Here is a 27,337-nt window from a genome sequence, read left to right on the forward strand (position 1 = left end):
TTATGGAACAAATTTATGCAGGAAATTCAGGTGGTGGTGTGTTAGTGTGTTACGATTATTATGAAGGCAGATGGCATCCGGCACTGAGAAATGCAATTTATTGAACATAACATAACAGAACATAACATTAAAAAAACCTCTTTGTTTCTAGACTCACTGTCCATTTTATCAGCTCCACTTACAATATAGGAGCACTTTGTAGTTCTACAATTACTGACTGTAGTCCATCTGTTTCTCTACATAAATTTAAAACCTGGAGAATGCAGGCATTGATCCCACTACCTCTCACATGCTAAGCAAGCACTCTACCATTTGAGCTAATTCTCCTTATGAAGCACCCTTCTTTACCCTTTGTAAAATGTAATGTACTAAAAGAGCGTTGATGCTGCATTATGTAACGGCCAAAATAGTGCAGGATATACCAACTTTTTAGTGCAGTGCAATAACAAAATGGCTCTGTGAAGCAAGAACTAAAATTATGATGCATGTCATTCAACATAAAATATGTGGGTATTAATATCTAAAACTCAGTGCATTATTAGGCTGCACATAAATATAGATTTAAACTGTCCTCTATTTACTACAGTCTGTTTGAAACAGCTGGACGTACAAACAGTCGGTGTGGAGAACATGTCACACATACAGTGTGCTATTATTTCAAGCTGATCAAGTACATGCTATTTCACTTAGAAATATCTCACAAAGTACAAATTCTTCAACTTTCTAAAAACTCACTAATCAACCATAACATTAAAACCACCTCCTTGTTTCTACACTCACTGTCTATTTTATCAGCTCCACTTACCATATAGGAGCACTTTGAATTTCTACAATTATTAACATGACCACTACAGAGCAGGTATTATTTAGGTGGTGGATCATTCTCAGCACTGCAGTGACACTGACATGGTGTTGGTGTGTTAGTGTGTGTTGTGCTGGTATGAGTGGATCAGACACAGCAGCGCTGCTGGAGTTTTTAAATACCGTGTCCACTCACTGTCCACTCTATTAGACACTCCTACCTAGTTGGTCCACCTTGTAGAGATAGTCAGAGACGATCGTTCATCTATTGCTGCTGTTTGAGTTGGTCATCTTCTAGACCTTCATCAGTGGTCATAGGACACTGCCCACAGGGTGCTGTTGGCTGGATGTTTTTGGTTGGTGGACTGTTCTAGGTCCAGCAGTGACAGTGAGGTGTTTAAAAACCTGCAGCGCTGCTATGTCTTATCCACTCATACCAGCACAACACACTAAGACACCACCACCATGTCAGTGTCACTGCAGTGTTGAGAATGATCCACCACACAAATAATACCTGCTCTGTAGTGGTCCTGGGAGAGTCCTGACCATTGAAGAACAGCATAAAAGGGGGATAAAAAAGCATGGCTGATCGGTGTATACTCACCATGTATGCGTCTTTCCTCTGGGTATGAAAATGTGCCAGTAGGTGTAATTGCTGCTCTAAATTGCACCTGTATGTGTGAGTGAGTGGATAAATTAGTGTGTGATGCTTTGCGGTGGTTTGACGCGCCCTGTCCAGGGTGTATTTTTGTCTTGAGCCCCGTGTTCGTGACACTGGACCCACGCTTGCCCTGTAATGCTGAATATCAATACAGGCAAATGAAGCGCATTTAAAAAAGCTTTAAAGCATTCTTGAAAAATGATGAAGCCAACCTTTTTAAAAAGTAGATCCCGATGACCTGTTGACTGAAATAGTAGATCCCAAGCCACAGAAGTGTGGGCACCAGTTTTACATTGGCTACGTTTTAACAAGACGTACCAAGAATGGCCTGTAGATGGCGCACTGTGGTCGTTTTTAAAAGCAAGCTATGGCCAATTATGCCACCGAACTTAAATATGTACAATACTTTATAATGTATCAATTGTAACAGTATCAAATATTAAAACATTATAAAAAATTATAAGTTTATGCGTTTCTGTCAAAACAAAACAAAAAAGGTATGTAAACAAAACTGAGCGTAAATAGGGCATTACTGACATTGTACTGACAATCTTTACAGATTGCAAAATGATCATAATGTTTCAGCATTGGAGAATGTGGGCATCGATCCCACTACCTCTCGCATGCTAAGCAAGCGCTCTACCATTTGAGCTAATTCCCCTTACACAAAACTTTTCTTTATATATATATATATATATATATATATATTATAAAGTGAGAGTGCAACATGTTTAAGCTCACGTACTCTTTTCTATATTATGCGTTGCTTTTCATTAAAATGTTATGTGCATTTATATGTGGCAAAATAAAAAAATCCATAAAAATCAAATTGAGTTAGCAGAGAACCTTAAATTATACTAAATGGTTCTTCAAGTAGAAACAGTTCTACCAAGAACACCTAAAAGAACCCTTAAGAAACATTTCTTAGTGCTACATACATCAGTTGTATTCCACACAGGTCAGCATGCGATGAAACTTTGCTCGAAACAGACATCGTTTTACTTTCTAACTGTATTCATATTATGCCATCTAGTGGACAATTGAATAGCCTACAACCAGCACAAACAGGGTTTGAGTTCTTAGAGAATAATTATTATTCTTAATAAATAATCCAGTCAGTTAAAAACCCAACAAGAAGGCTGTACCTAATACACTCATAGTAGAGAAAACACACCCTAACATGCTAGTGCCGTTACAGTGCTAAGAATGATCCACCCAAAAACATTATTTGGTCAGTTGGAGATCTCATATGGGGCTCCCTTTCTATTGATTTTTGGTTTACAGCCTAGTGACAAAGTGTACAGTGCAGCAGATGGGTTACAGTCAGTACATTTACAATACATAATAATGTGAAAAGATTAAGCAGTTTATGGGTTCGAATCCCACTTCTGACAGCTCATGATTTAAACAAATCTACTTCTTTAGAGGACACAGCCATCAGGGAATACAGTTTTCATCAAAGGGTGAACATGGTCTGCAACAATGCTGAGGTAGGTGGTACGTGTCAAAGTAACATCCACATGGATGCCAGGACGCAGGCTTTTGATGACTGAAAATGTGAGAAACTGAATCATGTATTCATCCTGATCTTGCTCTGTTTATTGTTGCAGCTCTGCTGGAGGGTTATTTTTTTGGTGTTTGTGGTGGTGGTGGTGGTGGGGTCTTTGTTCCCATTTTGGTTTATTTGATGTACTTTACATCCATTTAAATATGTACTTAAATACTTAAATATCCATTTAAGTATGTTTATTCAGCGTCCATTTACATTGTTACAGCAGTATTTTACGACAAAAATGGAAATGTTCACATTATTGAAATGGATGTAAAGTACATCATTTACTAAATAAACCAAAATGGGAACAAAGGCCCCACCATCACCACCACCACCACCACCACCACAAACACCAAGAAAATAACCCTCCAGCAGAGCTGCAACAAGAACAGGACAATCTCCTACAGGTCCAACAAAATAAAATAAAAAATGCACTTCAAAAAAGACCTCACATTGTTCGTCCTAAAGGCTAAGATCAACTTTTTAAATAAACTGAGTCTGTGATGGTTTAAAAACAACGCGTAATATAGAAAAGAGTACGTGAGCTTAAACACGTTGCACCCTCGTTTTATAATGCAGCATCAACACTCTGTTAGTACATTACAATTTACAAAGGGTAAAGGAAAGTTTTGTGTAAGGGGAATTAGCTCAAATGGTAGAGCGCTCGCTTAGCATGCGAGAGGTAGTGGGATCGATGCCCACATTCTCCAATGCCGAAACACTATGATCACTTAAAGGCAACACATAATATAAAAGTCGTTGCTCACTGAAACGCTGCATCAAACATTAGGTCAGTCTGTAAGTTTTACAGTGACAGTTATGCTCTATTTTTACTCAAATCGTTTGCTTTAAAGACCTTTTTTGACTTGTTTAAATTGACAAATGTAGCGCCCCCTAGCACCCTTGGCTGTATTTGGAAAGCGCTCCCTGACTTCTTTTATTTGTTTAAGAAATCTCTTTCTTTGTGGTAATGTAAGGATTTAAAAGGGCCACTACTTATCAGTACTTACGATTATTTTATATTTAAACTATACTCTTATTTAAACCGAAAAAACTACTTCAATTACCCTATATATATGTGGTACTAACCTTGCACAAAAAAACCTGCGACTAACACCATTTACAGTAGCTGTATTAACATTATCCCTGACTCACATACCAAACTTGTACACATTAATAATACTTAAACAAATTAACTATTTACTCATTTACACAATCATTAATATGCATTTCAAACCCCAATATATTTTACAAAAATGTCATAATACAGATTCACTCAAATTACCATCAGTAATATTCAAAATATTATCAATCTCTCCTAAGTTAGGTACAGTGGGGCCAAAAAGTATTTAGTCAGCCACTGATTGTGCAAGTTCTCCTACTTAGAAAGATGAGAGAGGTCTGTAATTTTCATCATAGGTACACTTCAACTATGAGAGACAAAATGAGAAAAAAAATCCAGGAAATCACATTGTAGGATTTTTAAAGAATTTATTCGTAAATTATGGTGGAAAATAAGTATTTGGTCAATAACAAACAAGCAAGATTTCTGGCTCTCACAGACCTGTAACTTATTCTTTAAGAAGCTCTTCTGTCCTCCACTCGTTACCTGTATTAATGGCACCTGTTTGACCTTGTTATCTGTATAAAAGACACCTGTCCACAGCCTCAAACAGTCAGACTCCAAACTCAACCATGGCCAAGACCAAAGAGCTGTCGAAGGACACCAGGAAGAAAATTGTAGACCTGCACCAGGCTGGGAAGAGTAAATCTACAATAGGCAAGCAGGTTGGTGTGAATAAATCAACTGTGGGAACAATTGTAAGAAAATGGAAAACATACAAGACCATTGATAATCTCCCTTGGGGTCAAGATCTCATCCCGTGGGGTCAAAATTATCATGAGAACGGTGAGCAAAAATCCCAGAACTACACGGAGGGACCTGATGAATGACCTGCAGAGAGCTGGGACCAAAGTAAAAAGGCTACCATCAGTAACACACTACGCCAAGAGGGACTCAAATCCTGCAGTGTCAGGATCATCCTTAACCTGTCATTGCCAACAAAGGTTATGTTACAAAGTATTGAGTTGAACTTTTGTTATTGACCAAATACTTATTTTCCACCATAATTTACAAATAAATTCTTTAAAAATCCTACAATGTGATGTCCTGGATTTTTTTTTCTCATTTTGTCTCTCATAGTTGAAGTGTACCTATGATGAAAATTACAGACCTCTCTCATCTTTCTAAGTAGGAGAACCTGCACAATCAGTGGCTGACTAAATACTTTTTGGCCCCACTGTAACTAAACTAACTAAAATAACTAACTAAAAAAAAAGGGTACCCAAAATTACCATTGCAGGCCTGATCCAACCTAATAGTCCCAATCAGCACAGATCACGAAGTATATTTGGTCGGTTGTGGTGGAGCTGTCCACGTTCTTTGTTTACATGGATGAAACAGAAAAAATCCACCAGTCTTTTTCCTTTTGATCTTGGATGAAACAATCAGAGTTAATCCGATGCTTTTAATCCACTGTAATCGTCACAGTTGCTGAGGAAGCGTACTGCCTCCAATGTCCATGCGCGAAAACTCAAGAGACGAAGTTCACAGCTGATACAGCATAAACAATGTCACTAATCGACTGCAAGATGTTAATATAAGACTCACTGTCCGTTTGTCTTAATGCATCAAGAGAGATAAATCCTAAACAGGTGTTTTACCCGCTTACATGACACTTGTTTCACATCACGCTATTTTCTCCACTTTTTTCTTCTTTTCCACCCACTTTCTCCCGCTCTTTTCCCGACCTGTGACAGTTCATGCTGATTGGCTTAAAAATAAATCAAGGGAGGGCTATACATACACTTTACTTTAAACAGCATAAAACAACCAGAACATTATTTACAGAACAAATAAAAACAACTTATTTACTAGTTATAAATTAACATAAACAAAATATTAGTAGTCCCCAGATTTTAATTGGGCTACACAAACACACAATAACTTATAATTCTCCAATTTTGAAATGTCTCGGAGTCTTATCTAAAACGACTTTTTGTTAAAGTAGCGGTACGTGACTCTTTAATGATTTTTCATCTGGTAAACTGTTTTGTAAAAGATGAACAGCTGAAACTCACGACAGCACCTTTAAAATGCAGCATCAACCCTTAAGTCAGTCTATCAGTGGTACAAAGACAGTTTTGATTGGGTTTAGTTTGTCCTAAAGTCTGCGATAAACGGAGTCTGTGATGGTTTAAAAGCAAGGCATAATACAGAAAAGAGTATGTGAGCTTAAACACGTTGCACCCTCACTTTATAATGCAGCATCAACGCTCTGATAGTACATTACAATTTACAAAAGGCTAAAGGGGATTCATCGTAAAGGGAATCAGCTCCAATGGTAGAGCGCTCGCTTAGCATGCGAGCGGTAGCTGGATCGATGCTCGCATTCTCCAATGCAGAAGCATTGCAAACTTTTAAGCACATTTTCCTGTGAGAATAACATTTAGACTTGTAACGCACTGTAGTTAAAAACATGGTCTTCATACTATTTATTTTGTTCTTCTGTCTGTGTAGGGTTTTTACCATAAAGTAAAATCGAGGGAATCTAAATGCAATTATCCATCCAACAATCCATTCATTAGCTTTTAACTGTTCATGCAAATGAATGACTTTTTATATTTCTATATTGCTCATTGTAGTACTTGTGTCTGCATGGACTTGAAAATCACATGACTAAACATTAGGTAGAACTATAGAGACTTATTTACTGTCTTTACAAATTGGCATAAAGTACTCGACGAGTACAAAACACTGAACAATAAAATATAGATGACATACTATAGGCCAGTGAGGTGGCTGCTGCTTCTGGGTGTGTAGTTTCTAAATGATCAAGTCAGCACAGGCACAAGCACTCAGTGCATTATTAGGCTGCACATAATTATAGTTTAAACGGTCCTCTTTTTACTATAGTGTGTTTGAAACGGCTGGGGGTACAATTAGTTGGTGTGGAGAACATGTTACACATTCGCTATGCGATTGTTTCAAGCTGATCAAGTACATGCTATTTCAATTAGAAATATCTCACAAAGTACAAATTCTTTAACTTTCTTAACAAGCCATGTAGTACGGGACAATGCCGCTTAGCCAACACAGTAAGAAACAACTCACCCGAACAGGGACTTGAACCCTGGACCCTCAGATTAAAAGTCTGATGCTCTACCGACTGGGCTGTAAAGATCCGTGCTGGCTCTCTTGAAGGCGATTATAAAAAAATTTTGGTGAAGGTTGTTGCTGTTTACACACAAAGAAAAACATCTCTGGAGGAGAATTTTGCAGGTAGATTACAAACAGATTCCTTTCTTTCACCTTTTTTTCTGTATCAATTGCACAATTGTTTTCCAGTCATTAAAATGTTATGTGCATTTTTATGTGGCAAGAGAAAAAAAATCCATAAAAATCAAATTGAGTTAGCAAAGAACCTTGAATTATACTAAAGGGTTCTTCAAGTAGAAACAGTTCTACCAAGAACACAAAAAGAATCCTTTCAAAAAACATTATTTGGTCAGTTGGAGATCTCATATGGGGCTCCCTTTCGATTGATATATGGTTTACACTGTAAGCCCGGACTTTATATTTAATCAAAAATTTTTAGTACAACATACATAAATTGTTTTTTTGCTCTACTATAAAATGCAGAGTACATTGTACTAATTTGAGTACACATTTAAATGTGCTAAACGGTTTAAATTTACTAAACAAAAAAAATTACTTTTCTATCAGATTAACTTAAAAAAGTTAAGTTAAGGTAATAAAACAGAAAAACGCCCCCATTTACATGTAAGTCCGCCTTTTTTCAGCTTGCTGTTGGTGAATCAGGCAGCCATTTGTTTTAACTTTTGTAACCTGTTGTTGCAAATTACTTTTTACTTTTCATTTTAGGCTTTTTGCAAAAGTAAACTTGTCTTCCTGAAATGTATTTTGTGAAGTGGAACCTTTGTTAAACTAAGTGGACAAACATTTTCTTTCTCATTATGCTATTTTTGAGTAGCATGTACACCAGTCTGATGGGGCTTTTTCATCTTCCGTCTAATTTTGGTAAGTGTTGTACTTCACTTAACAATTTTGTTTAAAATAAATGATCTTAATGTTGACACTAAATAAATAATCAAACAGCGCTGCTTTATTTGCCGTATTTAGGCTACATGCTAGCATGTTAGCATGCTAGTCTTCATACGAAGCAAAGAGTGTGCTGGCTTGCTTTATTTTAATCCTTAAATTAATGCTATTAATGTTGATTTTAATACTTCTGTTTCTTGTTTCTTTTTGTTGTTTTACAGGTTCATGTTACTGTGAGGAGCTGTTTGTGTTTCATCAGAACTTTATATACAGTTTGTACAGTTTTAAAGATGTTTTCTTGACATGTTGTATTTTAAGTAAATACTTCTGAAGTGAAATAAAGAAAAATAATTTTATAATTGTGTCTGTTTTTCTATAAACATTTGTAATTCATATTTAAAATGTAATTAACATGAAAACTAAGAAGAAATCAATAGTTTTTTCCATTGAGCTCAAGATAATAAGTAGAATTATTGGGAAAAGCAGTTGGTATAACAAAAAATAGAAAGTTTAATCAACTTGCCTTTTAGGTGTAATAACTTAATGTTTTAAGTTATGCTAACTCAAGTTTTCATTATACATTACTTAACTTTTTTAAGGCAACCGGTTTCCTCAAATTTTTTAAGTAGATTGAACTTATCCGGGCTTACAGTGTACAGCCTAGTGACAAAGTGTACAGTGCAGCAAATGGGTTACATTCAGTACATTTACCATACATAATAATGTGAAAAGATTAAGCAGTTCGTACAAATATTAGTCCGTGTGGGGTGAAGGTGGTGTCGATGGTACCCAAGCTAGTCAGGATGCGGTCTAAAATGCTGAGTTCAGGTCACAGTGTCCCATGGAGGCGTGAGTTGGAATCCCACTTCTGACTGCTAGTGCTTCATACAAATTTATGTCTTTAACCCTCTAACAAACATAATAATGTGAAAAGATTCAGCAGTTTGTACAAATCTTTGGCCATGTGGGGGTGTTGTTGGTAATTGGCATTGTTACCTTACAGACATTTCTGGATGGCCAGTTCGAATCCCACTTCTGATAACTCCTGCTTTATACAAAGTTACTTCTTTAGAGGACACAGCCATCAGGGAATACAGTTTTCATCAAAGGGTGTACATGGTCTGCAACAATGCTGAGGTAGGTGGTACTTGTCAAAGTAACATCCACATGGATGCCAGGACCCAGGCTTTTGATCACTGAAAATGTGAGAAATTTAATCATGTATTCATCCTGTTCATAAAGTATGTTTATTCAGCGTCTATTTACATTGTTACAGCAGTATTTTACAATTGAAATGTTCACATTATTTAAATGTATGTAAAGTACATCGTATACTAGCTGTTTACTTTTTTCCCTAAGTAAAAACTGTCATTACCTCAACATGCCATTACCGACACAACTTGTTGTGATGGTAAAAACATTTAGTGATGGTAATAAAAGGTTTTTAGTTTCACCATCACTATCTTATTAACTCTTTAATAATTAAAGCTAATTAAAGCTAAATAAGCATAATGGTTTTATTAAACAAGGAAACATTATCCAGATCCAGTAAAATATCAGTAGATACATGAAAAAGAAAAGTTAGAGCGCTCGCTTAGCATGCGAGAGGTAGTGGGATCGATGCCCGCATTCTCCAGTGCAGATACCTTATGATTATTTAAGGGTAACATGTAATATGAAACTTGTTGCGGCATCGCTTAATGAAATGCAGCATCAACAATTAGATCAGGATTTAAGTGAGTCTTTAAGGCAACAAAAAATATGTGGGTATTAATATGTAAAACTCAGCGCATTATTAGGCTGCACATAAATATAGATTTAAACTGTTCTCTATTTACTACAGTCTGTTTGAAACAACTGGGCGTACAACTAGTCGGTGTGGAGAACATGTTACACATACAGTGTGCTATTATTTCAAGCTTATCAAGTACATGCTACTTCACTTAGAAATATCTCACAAAGTACAAATTCTTCATCTTTCTAAACAAACCATGTAGTACGGGACATTACCACTTACCTAATGCAGTAATAAACGACTTTTAGATTAAAAGTCTGATGCTCTACCGACTGAGCTATCCGAGCTCTGCAAGCTGCTTTAATCCTCACAGGGATGTGACTTGAATTACAAACTTTAACATACGTTGTCCTATAGAACAGTTCCAGCAAGAACACCAAAAAAACCCTTAAGAAACACTTCTTAGTACTACATACATTAGTTGTATTCCACACAGGTCAGCATGCGACATCGTTTTACTTTCTAACTGTATTCATATTATGCCATCTAGTGATCGATTGAATAGCCTTACAACCAGCACAAACAGGGTTTGAGTTCTTAATAAATAATCCAGTCAGTTAAAAACCCAACAAGAAGGCTGTACCTAATACATTCATACCAGAGAAAACACACCCTAACATGCTAGTGCCGTTACAGTGCTAAGAATGATCCACCCAAAAACATTATTTGGTCAGTTGGAGTGCTCATATGCTATTGATACATGATGTGGTGTCAACGGTACCCAAGCTAGTCAGGATACGGTCTAAGGCGCTGCGTTCAGGTCACAGTCTCTCATTGAGGCGTGGGTTTGAATCTCACTTCTGACAGCTCATGCTTTATACAAATTTACATCTTTAACCCTCTACCATACATAATAATGTGAAAAGATTTGTTTCAAGATTGTTTTAAAGTTATTGCATGTTTGTCAATTTAAAAAAATAATAAAGGTCTTAAAACTAAACGATGAATGAAAATAGAGCGAAAACTGCCCTCGTATCTGACGCAATGTTTCAGTGAGCAGTGACGTAACGAGTCTCATATTACGTGATGCCTTTAAATTATCGTAACTTTTCTGCATTGGAGAATGCGGGCATCGATCCCGCTACCTCTTGCATGCGAAGCGAGCACTCTACCATCTGAGCTAATTTTCCTTAACTCTCCTTTACCCTTTGTAATGTACTAACAGATCATTGATGCTGCATTATAAAGTGGGGGTTCAACGTGTTTAAGCTCACATACTCACGTTTATCGCAGCCTTTAGGACGAACTGAACCAGATCGTAACTGTCTTTGTACCACTGACAGACTGACTTAAGGGTTGATGCTGCATGACGGGCCAAAATAGTGCAGGATATACCAACTGTTTAGTGCAGAGCAATAACAAAGCGGCTCTGTGAAGCAAGAACTGAAATTATGATGCATGTCATTCAACATAAAATATGTGGGTATTAATATCTAAAACTCAGTGCATTATTAGGCTGCACATAAATATAGATTTAAACGATCCTTTATTTACTACAGTCTGTTTAAAACAACTAGTTGGTGTGGAGAACATGTTACACATACAGTGTGCAATTATTTCAAGCTTATCAAGTACATGCTATTTTACTTAGAAATATCTCACAAAGTACAAATTCTTCATCATTCTAAATAAACCATGTAGTACGGGACATTACCTCTTACCTAAAGCAACTCACCCAAACAGGGACTTGAACCCTGGACCCTCAGATTAAAAGTCTGATGCTCTACCGACTGAACTATACAGGATCTGGAAATTGATTTAATCCTCACAAGCATGTGACTTAAATTACAAACTTTAACATATGTTGTCCTGTAGAAATTCAATTAATATAAAAAAATTTTATTTCTGTTTCGGCTCTCTTGAAGGCGATTATATAAAGTTTTAGCTGAAGTATGTTGCTGCTTACACACACAAAGAAAAACATCTCAGGAGGAGAATTTAGCAGGTAGATCACAAACAGATTCCTTTCTTTCACCTTTTTCCTTTTTTCCTGTGTCAGTTGCACGATTGTTTTCCAGTCCTTAAATATTATGTGCATTTATATGTGGCAAAATAAAATAATCTATAGAAATCTAATTGAGTTAGCAAAGAACCTTGAATTATACTAAATAGTTCTTCAAGTAGAAACAGTTCTAGCAAGAACACAAAAAACCCTAAAGAAACACTTCTTAAGACTTCTTAGTCTTAGTTTTTAATTATTGCAAATGCCATTCATTATTTCAAATGCCATTAATAGTTTATAATCACTGATTTGTGAGATATCAGCAGTAGTAGGTCATGTTTATCTGGTTTAATATTGTTTAAGCGCTGATTATCGGCTGTTTTTCGTGAGTATGTTGGGCGGTTTTCCATGCATTTCGGCGGGATTTTAAATGCGCAATCTGGCAACCCTGGTTGAAGCGTTCATTCATATTTTGGAGCGATGTATGTTTGTATGCTAGAATATAAATAACATCTTTTACAAACTGCTGTATATTTACATTGACATTTTCTCTTCTGTCTAAACCTTGAAATTGGGTTTGTAAAGATAAGGGATACAGTAGATAATATATTTAATGAGCTGAACTAACTGAGAGAAGCGCTAACGGTGGTGGAAGAGTCTAAAAGGGTTTGGAACATAGTCGTATCATCATAGCAGTACAACACAGTTTTGTCCGTAGCATCCGAAAATATCCAGAAGCTAATATACAAAAAACGTTTATTTTAATAAACTTACCTTGTTGAAAAAAGTATGACCACAATTTCTAAACAAACACAGTATCCGCTGCTGCAGTCTCTACACAAACTTTTCTGCACTGAAATCTCAAGGACACATTTTATGGATATTACGGTAATGCACTGAGAACTCGTCCTACAGTCGTGCAAGCACATACAACAACAGTGTGTGAGTTTACACTAATCAACCATAACATTAAAACCACCTCCTTGTTTCTACACTCACTGTCCATTTTATCAGCTCCACTTACCATATAGAAGCACTTTGTAGTTCTACAATTACTGACTCTAGACTGCTCACTCTGTTCTTCAATGGTCAGGACCCCCACAGGACCACCACAGAGCAGGTATTATTTAGATAGTGGATGATTCTCAGCACTGAGAATCAGGGCAGTGGTTCATTATTCCTGGTTCAATCGATTAAGACTCCCATGAAGTCACCCAAATGTCAAAGCATCCCCACACAATCACACTTCCACCACCTGGTGGTAAGATGGATGTTCTTATTGTTTCTTATTATGGAATACATTCATTCATTCACTGCCTGTTTTATCCTGGTAATGATCACCGTGAGTCTTTTTTAAAAAAAAAATTCAAAAAGTAAATAAAAAAGATAACAATAATATCATTTCAGTTATATCAATAGCAGAAACTAAGAAATAAAACTCTGATGCATTTTAATACTGTAGCATTATAAGTTCATGCGTTTCTGTCAAAACAAAACAAAAAAGGTATGTAAATAAAACTGTTTAAGAGTAAATAGGGCGTTAATGACATGGTAACACTGACAGACTGGCCTAAAGATTAATGCTGCAACGAATTTCGCCTTAATTTTATCATTTCAGATTCCGAGTTGCTGCCAAATGATCATAATGTTTCTGCACTGGAGAATGTGGGCATCGATCCCACTACCTCTTGCATGCTAAGCGAGTGCTCTACAATTTGAGTTAATTCCCCTTATGAAAACCCCACCTTTACTAATGTACTAACAGAGCATTGATGCTGCATTATAAAGTCAGGGTGCAAGTGTTTAAGCTCAGACTCAGCTTTATAGTCATTCTATTATATAATACAATATTAACTGTATTTATATTATTCAATCTTGTGGACGATTGAATAGCCTACAACAAGCACAAACCGGGTTTGAGTTCGTAACAAATAATCCAGTCAGTTAAAAAGCCAACAAGAAGGCTGTACCTAATACACTCATACCAGAGAAAACACACCCTAACACGCTAGTGCCGTTACAGTGCTAACAATGGTCCACCCAAAAACATTATTTGGTCAGTTGGAGTGCTCATATGGGGCTCCCTTTCTATTGATATATGATTTACAGCCTAGTGACAAAGTGTACAGTGCAGCAAATGGGTTACAGATTAAGGAGTTAGTACAAATCTCAATCCGTGTGGGGTGAGAGTGGTATTAATCATTTCCTGGCTAGTCAGGATGGCTGAGTGGTTCGAATCCCACTTCTGACAGCACATACTTGATACAAATTTATGTCATTAACCCACTACCATACATAATAATGTGAAAAGATATTACGGTTCGTACAAATCTTAGTCCTAGTTAGTCTTAGTTTTCTATTACAAAATCTATCCTTTACCCTTTTAATGGATTAACAGAGCATTGATGCTGCATTAAGTAGGAGTGCAACGTGTTTAATCTCACGTACTCCTTTCTATATTATGTGGTGCTTTTATACCATCACAGACTCAGTTTATTTAAAATGTTCATCCCAGCTTTTAGGACGAACTGAAAAAAATAATAACTGTCTTTGTACCACTGACAGACTGACTTAAGGGTTGATGCTGCATTTAAAGGGGATGTCGTGAGTTTCAGCTGTTCATCTTTTACAAAACAGTTCACCAGATGAAAAACCAACAAAATGTCACGTACCGCTGCTTTAACCAAAAACATTTCAAAATTGAAAAATTACAAGTTATTGCGTTTGGCAATTTAAAAATCAAAAATGATTTTTAAAAAATCTTTAAAAAAATGTAAAAATGATTTGAGTGAAAATTGAGCGTAAATGTCATTGTAACATTGTAAATTTTGATGCTGCGTTTCAGTGAGCATTGACGCAAAAAGTTTCATATTACATGATGCCTTAAATGATCATAATGTTTCTGCACTGGAGAATGCGGGCATCAATACCGCTACTTCTCACATGTTAAGCGAGCGCTCTACCATTTGAGCTAATTCCCCCTACTATGAACCTCTTTTACCCTTTGCAAATTGTAATGTACTGACAGAGCAGAGCGTTAATGCTGCATAACTGTCTTTGTACCACTGACAGGCGGACTTAAGGGTTGATGCTGCTTTATGTAAGGGCCAAAATAGTGCAGTTCAAAAAGTCTCAGTCAGCCGACAGTGCCAACATGCAGCCATATTCGGGGATGAGATCTTTTATGAAGTGCATTCTCTTTGATTTGGTTGGACTTGTAGGAGATTCTTCTGTTCTTGTTGCAGTGCTGCTGGAGGGTTTTCTTTTTAATGGTGGTGGTGGGGTGTTTGTGATTATATGTAACTGTAATACCTTATGTGCATTTGCATCTTTGTTCCCATTTTGAAGGTATAAAGCATGAGCTGTCAGAAGGGGAATTCAAACCTACGGCTCCAGGGGAGACTGCGAGCTGAACGACTGCTTGGCCATCCTGACTTGCTTGCACGTTACCAATGCCAATTTTCCTCAACACCCCCACATGGCCTAAGATTTGAACTGTAAGCTGCTTGAGCTACAGCAACAAGGCGCCGAGGAACTAATACACAGAGTTTTGCTCGAGTCCAATCATAAAGGCCAATTCCCATACTGGAAGTCGAAAACCTGGGTAAAAATCAGGAATCCTGACCGCTAGACCATATGGGAAACTGCAAGGCTCAGCACCGGCTGACGCCAGAATCAGCCACTTCATTCTGCTCTGCCAAGTCTTTGTCACCTTGACAAGACCTGCATTGTTGGATCTGGGGTACAGAGAGCCATACACAAGGAGTTAGAGAGACAAAAAAAGAGAGAGAATAGAAACCTTCGAAGCATGGCATACGAAAAGACAGGGCCGTGACACAGATTCGAACCTGGGTTGCTGCGGCCACAACGCAGAGTACTAACCACTATACGACCACGGCTTCCCAGCAGTCTGCCACTGGTGGCTCATGTCGGCTGCCCCCTGATAGACTGCAGTCATAGTTCCAACAGAAAAAGCTGCTTGAGCTACAGCAACAAGGCGCAGAGGAAGTAATGGGCAAAGTTTTGCTCAAGTCCAATCATAGAAGGCAATTCCCATACTGGGAGTCAAACCCGGGCCACCTGGGTGAAAACCAGGAAACCTGACCACTAGACCATATGGGAAACTGCAAAGCTCAGTATCGGCTGGTGCCAGCATCAGCCACTTCTTTCCGCTCTACCAAGTCTTTGTCACCTTGACAAGACCTGCATTGTTGGATCTGGGGTACAGAGAACCATACACAAGGAGTTAGAACAAGGTGAGAATAGAAACCTTCGTAGCACGGCATATGAAAAGACAGTGCCGTGACCCGGATTCGAACCTGGATTGCTGCAGCCACAACGCAGAGTACTAACCACTATACGATCACGGCTTCCCAGCAGTCTGCCACTGGTGGTTCATGTCGGTTGCTCCCTGATAGATTGCAGTCATAGTTCCAACAGCATCAGCCACTTCTTTCCGCTCTGACAAGTCTTTTTCACTTTGACAAGACCTCCATTGTTGGATGCATTGTTGGTGCTCCATACACAAGGAGTTAGAGAGACAAAAAAAGGCATAAGGAAACCGAGCCAGCCAGGAGTCGAACCTAGAATCTTCTGATCCGTAGTCAGACGCATTATCCATTGCGCCACTGGCCCCTGTTTGACTATGGTTCTCTTGCCCGAGGAGAGAATAGAAACCTTTGAAGCACGGCATACAAAAAGACAGGGCCGTGACTTGGATTCGAACCGGGGTTGCTACAGCCACAACGCAGAGTTGTGCGAAGCATGGCTTCCCAATGCTCAGCCACTGCTCCCTGATAGACTACAGTCACAGTTTCAACAGAACAAGCTGCTTGAGCTACAGCAACAAGGCAACGAGGAACTAATAGGCAAACAACGAGCACAACAGGGTTTGAGTTCTTAAAAAATAATAAATAATCTTAATAAATAATCCAGTCAGTTAAAAACCCAACAAGAAGGCTGTACCTAATACACTCATACCAGAGAAAACACACCCTAACATGCAAGTGCCGTTACAGTGCTAACAATGGTCCATCCAAAAAACATTATTTGGTCAGTTGGAGTGCTCATATGGGGCTCCCTTTCTATTGATATATGGTTTACAGCCTAGTGACAAAGTGTACAGTGCAGCAAATGGGTTACAGTCAGTACATTTACTGTACATAATAATGTGAAAAGCTCGTACAAATATTAGTCCGTGTGGGGCGAGGGTGGTGTCGATGGTACCCAAGCTAGTCAGGATGCGGTCTAACGAGCTGCGTTCAGGTCACAGTCTCTCATTGAGGCGTGGGTTTGAACTTCTGACTGCTAGTGCTTTATACAAACTTATGTCTTTAACCCTCTAAAATACATAATAATGTAAAAAGATTCAGCAGTTCGTACAAATCTGTGGCGATGTGGGGGTGTTGAGGAAAATTGTCTTTCATAATGTGCATTCAGGTCAGGATGGCCGAGTGGTCTAAGGCACTGTGTTCAGGTCGCAGTCTCCCCTGGAGGCGTGGGTTCGAATCCCACTTCTGACAGCTCATGATTTAAACAAATCTACTTCTTTAGAGGACACAGTCATCAGGGAATACAGTTTTCATCAAAGGGTGAACATGGTCTGCAACAGTGCTGAGGTAGATGGTACGTGTCAAAGTAACATCCACATGGATGCCAGGACCCAGGCTTTTGATCACTGAAAATGTGAGAAACTGAATCATGTATTCATCCTGATCTTGCTCTGTTTATTGTTGCAGCTCTGCTGGAGGGTTATTTTGTTGGTGTTTGTGGTGGTGGTGGTGGGGTCTTTGTTCACTTCACATTGTTCGTCCTAAAGGCTAAGATCAACGTTTTAAATAAACTGAGTCTGTGATGGTTCAAAAACAACGCATAATATAGAAAAGAGTACGTGAGCTCAAAGACGTTGCACCCTCGTTTTATAATGCAGCATAGAATAGAAGAATAGAATAGAATCTTTATTGTCACTATACACAAGTACAATGCAATTTCGAGTGGCATCTCTCCAATAGAGTAGCAGCAGTAGAAGAAAGACAGTAGTAGTAATCACAAAAAAAAGAAAGAACAATAAAAATCCATTGAGCTGTTTTCACTACGCGATGCAGATCCTTACACTCGGCGGCAGTGCAGCTTGAATACCACTCTGTGAAATTGCTGGTCAGAATACTTTCTATTGTGCTCTTGTAAAAGTTTACTAGTAGGTTCTGCCATAGTTTGGCCTTTTTCAGCTTCCTGAGAAAGAAGAGTCTTTGTTGAGCCTTCTTAATCAGGTGTGAGGTGTTAACGGTCCACGTCAGCTTGTCAGACACGTAGACTCTGAGGAATTTCAGGCTTTTCACCATCTCCACCTTGTTTCCATGGATGTGCAGGGGGAGGTGGTTTATCTCCTTTGTTCTTCAAAAGTCAATGACGATCTCCTTTGTCTTAGAGGTGTTAAGAGCCAGGTTGTTTAATGTACACCAATCAGACAAGTGAGCTACCTCCTGCCTGTAAGCCATTTCCTGATTGTTGGAGATCAGTCCAACTATAGTTGTGTCATCTGAAATTGTAATTATTCTGTTGGAATTGTGAATGGTGGTACAGTCCTGTGTAAAAAGTGTGAAAAGCATAGGGCTTATCACACAACCCTGCGGCGTTCCTGTGTTTAGGATGAGGGTGGTGGAGGTGTGGTTGCCAATTTTGACCTTTTGTGGACGTCCAGTGAGAAAATCCATAATCCATGTGCACATTGAGGAATTCAGGCCCAGGTTCACCAATTTGCTGACCAGTTTATTGGGGATGATCGTGTTAAATGCGGAGCTGAAGTTCACAAATAAAATCCTCACATCGCTGTCAAGTTCCTCCAAATGTGTCAGCGCGGTGTTGAGTGCTGTTGTTATGGCGTCCTCTGTTGAGCGATTTGGTCGGTAGGCAAACTGATACATGTCCAGGCCACATGGGATGACTGTTCTGATGTGTGAAAGCACCAGCTTCTTGAAGCATTTCATGACTATGGGTGTTGTGTTAGAGCCACTGGACGATAGTCATTCAGGCATGATGAAGCTGATTTCTTGGGTACTGGAACGATGGTGGAGGATTTGAGACACGTTGGGACAGCAGCTTGTTGGAGTGAGAGGTTGAATATGCTGGTAAACACCACTGTAAGCTGGTCGGCACATGCTTTCAGCACCCGGCCGGGAACTCCATCTGGATCTGCTGCTTTGCTTGCATTGACTTTCCTCAGGGTGGTTCTCACCTGGTGGTGGTTTAGAACCAGTGTTGGTCCTCTAGTAGTTGGGTTGGTGAGTGGCGGGATGGGCGGAGCCACATTCTGAGTATATAAAAATATTAGTCCGTGTGGGGTGGGGGTGGTGTTGAGGATGACTCAGCTAGTCAGGATGGCCGAGCGGTCTAAGGCGCTGCGTTCAGGTCGCAGTCTCCCCTGGAGGCGTGGGTTCGATACAGCTACAGGATGATCAAACCTGAGCTTGTGTCCCATACCCAATCATGAGAATTGCCTGGTTATTTAAGTGGCGCAGCCCACAGGACTATGCAAGGCAGGGGGTGTCCTCTTCCCCGAGTCAAGCCTAGCACTAATCGTATACCTTGTTCATCCTCCTCCTGGAGGGTTGTGACCTGGGTTCTCTAATGGGATGGGGTGTGGGGGGAATTAGTGAGCGGGTGCTGTCGATGCTCTTTGAGCCCAGCAATGGTCCTTCCGCTTGATCCATATCCACTGGCTGCTTCTTTCGGCCGCTTCAGAGACTGATCTAATTGTTTGTCGTAGAGCCTGTCCATGGATGCCAAGTTCTTTCAGCAGCCTGATGGTGGAAGAAGCCACAAAACCTCTGCATCCCACTTCAACTGGATAGACTTTCGCGTTCCATCCTCATTGCTGAGCATCTGCTGCCAGTTCTGTGTAGCGCAGTTTCTTGCGCTCATAGGCCTCTTCTGTTGAATTCTCCCATGGAACTGTGAGCTCTGTGATGTATACAGACTTCAATGAAGGGGACCAGAGTACCAAGTCTGGCCTAAGGGTGGTGCACAACAGGGTTTGAGTTCTTAAAAAATAATAAATAATCTTAATAAATAATCCAGTCAGTTAAAAACCCAACAAGAAAACTGGACCTAATACACTCATACCAGAGAAAACACACCTTAACACGCTAGTGCCGTTACAGTGCTAACAATGGTCCACCCGAAAAACATTATTTGGTCAGTTGGAGTGCTCATATGGGGCTCCCTTTCTATTGATATATGGTTTACAGCGTAGTGACAAAGTGTACAGTGCAGCAAATGGGTTACAGTCAGTAAATTTACCATACATAATAATGTGAAAAGATTCAGGAATTTGTACAAATATTATTCCTTGTGAGGCGAGGATGGTATCTGTGGTACTCTAGCTAGTCAATATGGCCGAGCGGTCTAAGGCGCTGCGTTTAGTCTTCCCTGGAGGCGTGGGTTCGAATCCCACTTCTGACATCTCATGCTTTGTACAAATTTACATCTTTAATCCTCTACCATACATAATAATGTGAATGTAATGTGATTTATAATCACTGATTTGTAAGATATCAGCAGTAGTAGGCCATGTTTAACTGGTTTAATATTGTCCTCGATCAGCTGTCCTCTTACCCTTAAACGAGGAAAACCTTCTCACCCTGCTCCTTGGCTTTCAGATGCATTGCGCAGCAACAGAAGAGAATTAAGGGCAGCTGAGAGAAAGTGGAGAAAATCTAAGCTTGGTGTTGATCTCCACTCCTACCACGATCTGCTGTCCAGGTTCTCATCCGATGTGACTGCATCAAAAACATCTTTTTACAAAGCCAAGCTTGAACAATCTGCTGCTGACCCACGTAAGCTTCATGCTATCTTTTCCTCTCTTCTGAACCCTCTTCCTCCTCCCCCATCTGCCTCTCTTACTGCTACTGACTTTGCAACATTCTTTCAGGACAAGATTGACAAAATCAATCAATCCTTCTCTCCGACTGACCCACTTTCAACTGACCCTCAACCCACCAACACACTCACCAGCTTCACCCCACTCACCATGGATGAGGTTGCACAGCTCCTCTCATCCAGCAATCCCACTACATGCACACTCGACCCTATACCATCCACCATCCTTAAAGACATCTCACAGGACCTAATCCCCTTCATCACACTCATCATCAACAACTCCCTGACATCAGGTGTTGTCCCTGCTGCGTTTAAGAAGGCTCAGGTTATTCCCCTTCTTAAGAAACCTACACTAGACACTACAGACATTAACAACTACAGACCTGTCTCACTCCTCTCTTTTCTATCCAAAATTCTTGAACGTGCTGTCTATAACCAACTATCTTCCTTTCTTACTCAGAATGACCTCCACGATCCGTACCAGTCTGGCTTCAAGGCAGCGCATTCTACGGAAACAGCACTTGTAGCTGTTACTGAGAAGCTTCATGCAGCCAAAGCAGCCAAACTGTCATCGGTCCTCATTCTTCTTGACCTCTCTGCAGCCTTCGACACAGTGAATCACAGCATTCTCCTGTGCACTCTCTCCAGCCTTGGAGTAACAGGTTCAGCATGGCAATGGATGGCCTCCTACCTCGAAGGGCACTCCTACCAAGTGTCATGGAGGGGATCCATATCTCCCCCATGCACTCTCTCAACCGGTGTTCCTCAGGGCTCTGTACTTGGCCCACTTCTTTTCTCTATCTACACCCGCTCTCTGGGTAAGGTCATAGCCTCCCATGGCTTCTCCTACCACTCCTATGCAGCTCATTCAAAATGCAGCTGCCCGTCTGGTTTTTAACCAGCCCAAACACTGCCACATCACCCCACTGCTGCGTTCTCTTCACTGGCTTCCTGTAGCTGAACGCATTCAGCTTAAAACACTGATGCTCGCCTACAAAGCCAAAAATGGACCAGCCCCAAGCTACCTTCGCAGTCTAATCAAACCCCCGCTCTGTACCACGCAACCTCCGAATCACTAGTCTCGCCCGACTTGATCCTCCACCCAGGACTAAAGGAAGACAAGCATCAAGGCTCTTCTCTGTTCTAGCACCCAAGTGGTGGAATGAACTTCCTCTGTCCGTCCGAACATCTGAGTCTCTTGCTGTCTTTAAAAAACGATTAAAAACCCACCTTTTTACTAAGCACTTAAGCTGACTTGTACTTATTTACTAACATTTTTTTTCCATTTCCAAAAAAAAAAAAACCCACTGGTTCTAACAGGTTTCAGCAGATTTGTGTTCTTCGACTGTTGTTTACTAAAACTTGAGAAATGAAATGTTTACTATGGAAGCACTTCTGTAAGTCGCTCTGGATGAGAGCGTCTGCTAAATGCAGAAAATGTAAAATGTAAATGTAATTATAGATTTAAACGGTCCTTTATTTACTACAGTCTGTTTGAAACAGCTGGGCGTACAACTAGTTGGTGTGGAGAACATGTTAACACATACAGTGTGCTATTATTTCAAGCTTATCAAGTACATGCTAGTTCACTTACAAAAAACTCACAAAGTACAAATTCTTCATCATTCTAAACAAACCATGTAGTACAGGACATTACCGCTTACCTAATGCAGTAAGAAACAACTCTCCCGAACAGGGACTTGAACACTGGACCCTCAGATTAAAAGTCTGATGCACTACCGACTGAGCTATCCAGGCTCTGCAAGACACTTCAATCCTCACAAGGATGTGTCCACAAGGATGTGACTTGAATTACAAACTTTAACATACACTGCCTGGTTAAAAATAAAAGTCACCAAAAAACCCTTAAGAAACACTTCTTAGTACTACATACATCAGTTGTATTCCACAGAGGTCAGCATGCGATGAAACTTTGATAGTAGATTCAAGATTCAAAGTAGCTTTATTAATAACAGACATTTATTTATTCATTAGTAATGGACATCATTTTACTTTCTAACTGTGTTTATATTATGCTATCTAGTGGACGATTTAATAGCCTACAATGAGCACAAACAGGGTTTGAGTTCTTAATAAATAATAAATAATCTTAATAAATAATCCAGTCAGTTAAAAACCCAACAAGAAGGCTGTACCTAATACACTCATACCAGAGAAAACACACCCTAACATGCTAGTGCCGTTACAGTGCCAAAAACATTATTTGGTCAGTTGGAGTGCTCATATGGGGCTCCCTTTCTATTGATATATGGTTTACAGCCTAGTGACAAAGTGTACAGTGCAGCAAATGGGTTACAGTCAGTAAATTTACCAAACATAATAATTTGTGAAAAGATTAAGCAGACTACAAATATTAGTCTGTGTGGGGCAGGAGTGGCGTCAACAGTGTCCAAGCTAGACAGAATGGTTTTAGCAGTCTAAGGCACTGTGACAGCTCATGCTTTACACAAATTTACGTCTTTAACCCTCTACCATACATAATAATGTGAAAAGATTAAGCAGTTTGTGCAAATCTTAGACCATGTGGGGCGAGGGTGGTATCAATGGTACCCCAGCTAGTCAGGATGGCCGAGTGGTCTAAGGCGCTGCGTTCAGGTCGCAGTCTTCCCTGAAGGCGTGGGTTCGAATCCCACTTCTGACAGCTCATGCTTTAAACAAATTTACATATTTAACCCTCTACCATACATAATAATGTGAAAAGATATGCCATTAATAATGTAATTTATAATAAATCACTGATTTGTGAGATATCAGCAGTAGTAGGTCATGTTTAACTGGTTTAATATTGTTTAAGCGCTGATTATCGGCTGTTTTTCGTGAGTATGTTGGGCGGTTTTCCATGCATTTTGGCGGGCTTTTAAATGCGCAATCTGGCAACCCTGGTTGAAGCGTTCATTCATATTTTGGAGCGATGTATGTTTGTATGCTAGAATATAAATAACATCTTTTACAAACTGCTGTCTATTTACATTGACATTTTCCCTTCTGTCTAAACCTTGAAACTGGGTTTGTAAAAGTAAGCGATACTGTGGATAATATATTTAATGAGCTGAACTAACTGAGAGAAGCGCTAACGGTGGTGGAAGAGTCTAAAAGGGTTTGGAACATAATCGTATCATCATAGCAGTACAACACAGTTTTGTCCGTAGCATCCGAAAATATCCAGAAGCTAATATACACAAACTTTTCTTTAAAAAATAAACTTACCTTGTTAATAAAGTATGACCTCAAAATCAAAACAAACACAGTATCCGCTGCTGCAGTCTCTACACAAACTTTTCTGCACTGAAATCGCAAGGACACATTTTATGGATATTACGGTAATGCGCTGACAAACGCGTCCTGCAGTCATGCAAGCACATACAACAGTGTGAGAGTTTACACTAATCAACCATAACATTAAAACCACCTCCTTGTTTCTACACTCACTGTCCATTTTATCAGCTCCACTCACCATATAGAAGCACTTTGTAGTTCTACAATTATTGACATGACCACCACAGAGCAGGTGTTATCTAGGTGGTGGATCATTCTCAGCACTGCAGTGACACTGACATGGTGTTGGTGTGTTAGTGTGTGTTGTGCTGGTATGAGTGGATCAGACACAGCAGCGCTGCTGGAGTTTTTAAATACCGTGTCCACTCACTGTCCACTCTATTAGACACTCTTACCTAGTTGGTCCACCTTGTAGAGACAGTCAGAAACGATCGTTCATCTATTGCTGCTGTTTGAGTTGGTCATCTTTTAGACCTTCATCAGTGGTCATAGGACACTTCCCACAGGGCGCTGTTGGCTGAATGTTTTTGGTTGGTGGACTATTCTCAGTCCAGCAGTGACAGTGAGGTGTTTAAAAACCTGCAGCGCTGCTATGTCTTATCCACTCATACCAGCACAACACAGGAGAGTCCTGACCATTGAAGAACAGCATAAAAGGGGGATAAAAAAGCATGTAGAGAAACAGATGGATTACAGTCAGTAATTGTAGAACTACAAAGTGCTTCTATATGGTGGAGCTGATAAAATGGACAGTGAGTGTAGAAACAAGGAGGTGGTTTTAATGTTATGGCTGATCGGTGTATACTCACCATGTATGCGTGGCTTTCCTCCGGGTCTGAAAATGTGCCAGTAGGTGTAACTGCTGCTCTAAATTGCACCTGTATGTGTGAGTGAGTGGATAAATTAGTGTGTGATGCTTTGCGATGGTTTGACGCGCCCTGTCCAGGGTGTATTTTTGTCTTGAGCCCAGTGTTCGTGACACTGGACCCACGCTTGCCCTGTAATGCTGAATATCAATACAGGCAAATGAAGCGCATTTAAAAAAGCTTTAAAGCATTCTTGAAAAATGATGAGACCAACCTTTTTAAAAAGTAGATCCCGATGACCTGTTGACTGAAATAGTAGATCCCAAGCCACAGAAGTGTGGGCACCAGTTTTCCATTGGCTACGTTTTAACAAGACGTACCAAGAATGGCCTGTAGATGGCGCACTGTAGTCGTTTTTAAAAGCAAGCCAATTATGCCACCGAACTTAAATATGTACAATACTTTATAATGTATCAATTGTAACAGTGTCAAATAATAAAACATTATAAAAAATTATAAGTTCATGCGTTTCTGTCAAAACAAAACAAAAAAGGTATGTAAACAAAACTGTTTGAGCGTAAATAGGGCGTTACTGACATTGTAATACGGACAGACTAGCCTTATGGTTGATGCTGCAACGAATTTGACCGAAATTTCATCTTTTCAGATTGCAAAATGATCATAATGTTTCTATACTGGAGAATGTGGGCATCGATCCCACTACCTCTCGCATGCTAAGCGAGCGCTCTACCATTTGAGCTAATTCCCCTTACACAAAACTTTCCTTTGCCCTTTGTAAATTGTAATGTACTAACAGAGTGTTGATGCTGCATTATAAAGTGAGGGTGCAACATGTTTAAGCTCACGTACTCTTTTCTATATTATGCGTTGCTTTTCATTAAAATGTTATGTGCATTTATATGTGGCAAAATAAAAAAATCCATAAAAATCAAATTGAGTTAGCAAAGAACCTTAAATTATACTAAATGGTTCTTCAAGTAGAAACAGTTCTACCAAGAACACCTAAAAGAACCCTTAAGAAACATTTCTTAGTGCTACATACATCAGTTGTATTCCACACAGGTCAGCATGCGATGAAACTTTGCTCGAAACAGACATCGTTTTACTTTCTAACTGTATTCATATTATGCCATCTAGTGGACAATTGAATAGCCTACAACGAGCACAAACAGGGTTTGAGTTCTTAGAGAATAATTATTATTCTTAATAAATAATCCAGTCAGTTAAAAACCCAACAAGAAGGCTGTACCTAATACACTCATAGTAGAGAAAACACACCCTAACATGCTAGTGCTGTTACAGTGCTAAGAATGGTCCACCCAAAAACATTATTTGGTCAGTTGGAGATCTCATATGGGGCTCCCTTTCTATTGATTTTTGGTTTACAGCCTAGTGACAAAGTGTACAGTGCAGCAGATGGGTTACAGTCAGTACATTTACAATACATAATAATGTGAAAAGATTAAGCAGTTTATGGGTTCGAATCCCACTTCTGACAGCTCATGATTTAAACAAATCTACTTCTTTAGAGGACACAGCCATCAGGGAATACAGTTTTCATCAAAGGGTGAACATGGTCTGCAACAATGCTGAGGTAGGTGGTACGTGTCAAAGTAACATCCACATGGATGCCAGGACCCAGGCTTTTGATAACTGAAAATGTGAGAAACTGAATCATGTATTCATCCTGATCTTGCTCTGTTTATTGTTGCAGCTCTGCTGGAGGGTTATTTTTTTGGTGTTTGTGGTGGTGGTGGTGGTGGGGTCTTTGTTCCCATTTTGGTTTATTTGATGTACTTTACATCCATTTAAATATGTACTTAAATACTTAAATATCCATTTAAGTATGTTTATTCAGCGTCCATTTACATTGTTACAGCAGTATTTTACGACAAAAATGGAAATGTTCACATTATTGAAATGGATGTAAAGTACATCATATACTAAATAAACCAAAATGGGAACAAAGGCCCCACCATCACCACCACCACCACCACAAACACCAAGAAAATAACCCTCCAGCAGAGCTGCAACAAGAACAGGACAATCTCCTACAGGTCCAACAAAATCAAATAAAAAATGCACTTCAAAAAAGACCTCACATTGTTCGTCCTAAAGGCTAAGATCAACTTTTTAAATAAACTGAGTCTGTGATGGTTTAAAAACAACGCGTAATATAGAAAAGAGTACGTGAGCTTAAACACGTTGCACCCTCGTTTTATAATGCAGCATCAACACTCTGTTAGTACATTACAATTTACAAATCATAAAGGAAGGTTCTGTGTAAGGGAAATTAGCTCCAATGGTAGAGCGCTCGCTTAGCATGCGAGAGGTAGTGGGATCGATGCCCACATTCTCCAATGCTGAAACATTATGATCACTTAAAGGCAACACATAATATAAAAGTCGTTGCTCACTGAAACGCTGCATCAAACATTAGGTCAGTCTGTAAGTTTTACAGTG

At 39.4% G+C, this 27,337-nt stretch overlaps 5 non-coding genes across 5 annotated transcripts; 3 read left to right on the forward strand and 2 right to left on the reverse strand.

Annotated features, from left to right (window-relative positions):
• The first annotated feature begins 3,651 nt into the window (after positions 1 to 3,651).
• trnaa-agc (transfer RNA alanine (anticodon AGC)) lies at positions 3,652 to 3,724 on the forward strand. Its single transcript has one exon. It is a non-coding gene; the product is annotated as a tRNA-Ala (tRNA).
• Positions 3,725 to 16,435: 12,711 nt separating this feature from the next.
• Positions 16,436 to 16,508, reverse strand: trnar-acg (transfer RNA arginine (anticodon ACG)). The gene has a single exon. It is a non-coding gene; the product is annotated as a tRNA-Arg (tRNA).
• An 804-nt stretch (positions 16,509 to 17,312) lies between these two features.
• On the forward strand, positions 17,313 to 17,395 carry trnal-cag (transfer RNA leucine (anticodon CAG)). Its single transcript has one exon. It is a non-coding gene; the product is annotated as a tRNA-Leu (tRNA).
• Positions 17,396 to 23,329: 5,934 nt separating this feature from the next.
• On the forward strand, positions 23,330 to 23,412 carry trnal-cag (transfer RNA leucine (anticodon CAG)). Its single transcript has one exon. It is a non-coding gene; the product is annotated as a tRNA-Leu (tRNA).
• Positions 23,413 to 25,549: 2,137 nt separating this feature from the next.
• On the reverse strand, positions 25,550 to 25,622 carry trnaa-agc (transfer RNA alanine (anticodon AGC)). Its single transcript has one exon. It is a non-coding gene; the product is annotated as a tRNA-Ala (tRNA).
• Between the last annotated feature and the right edge of the window lie 1,715 nt (positions 25,623 to 27,337).

This window comes from Trichomycterus rosablanca, unplaced genomic scaffold (genome assembly GCF_030014385.1).
Source record: "Trichomycterus rosablanca isolate fTriRos1 unplaced genomic scaffold, fTriRos1.hap1 scaffold_168, whole genome shotgun sequence".
NCBI lineage: Eukaryota > Metazoa > Chordata > Actinopteri > Siluriformes > Trichomycteridae > Trichomycterus > Trichomycterus rosablanca.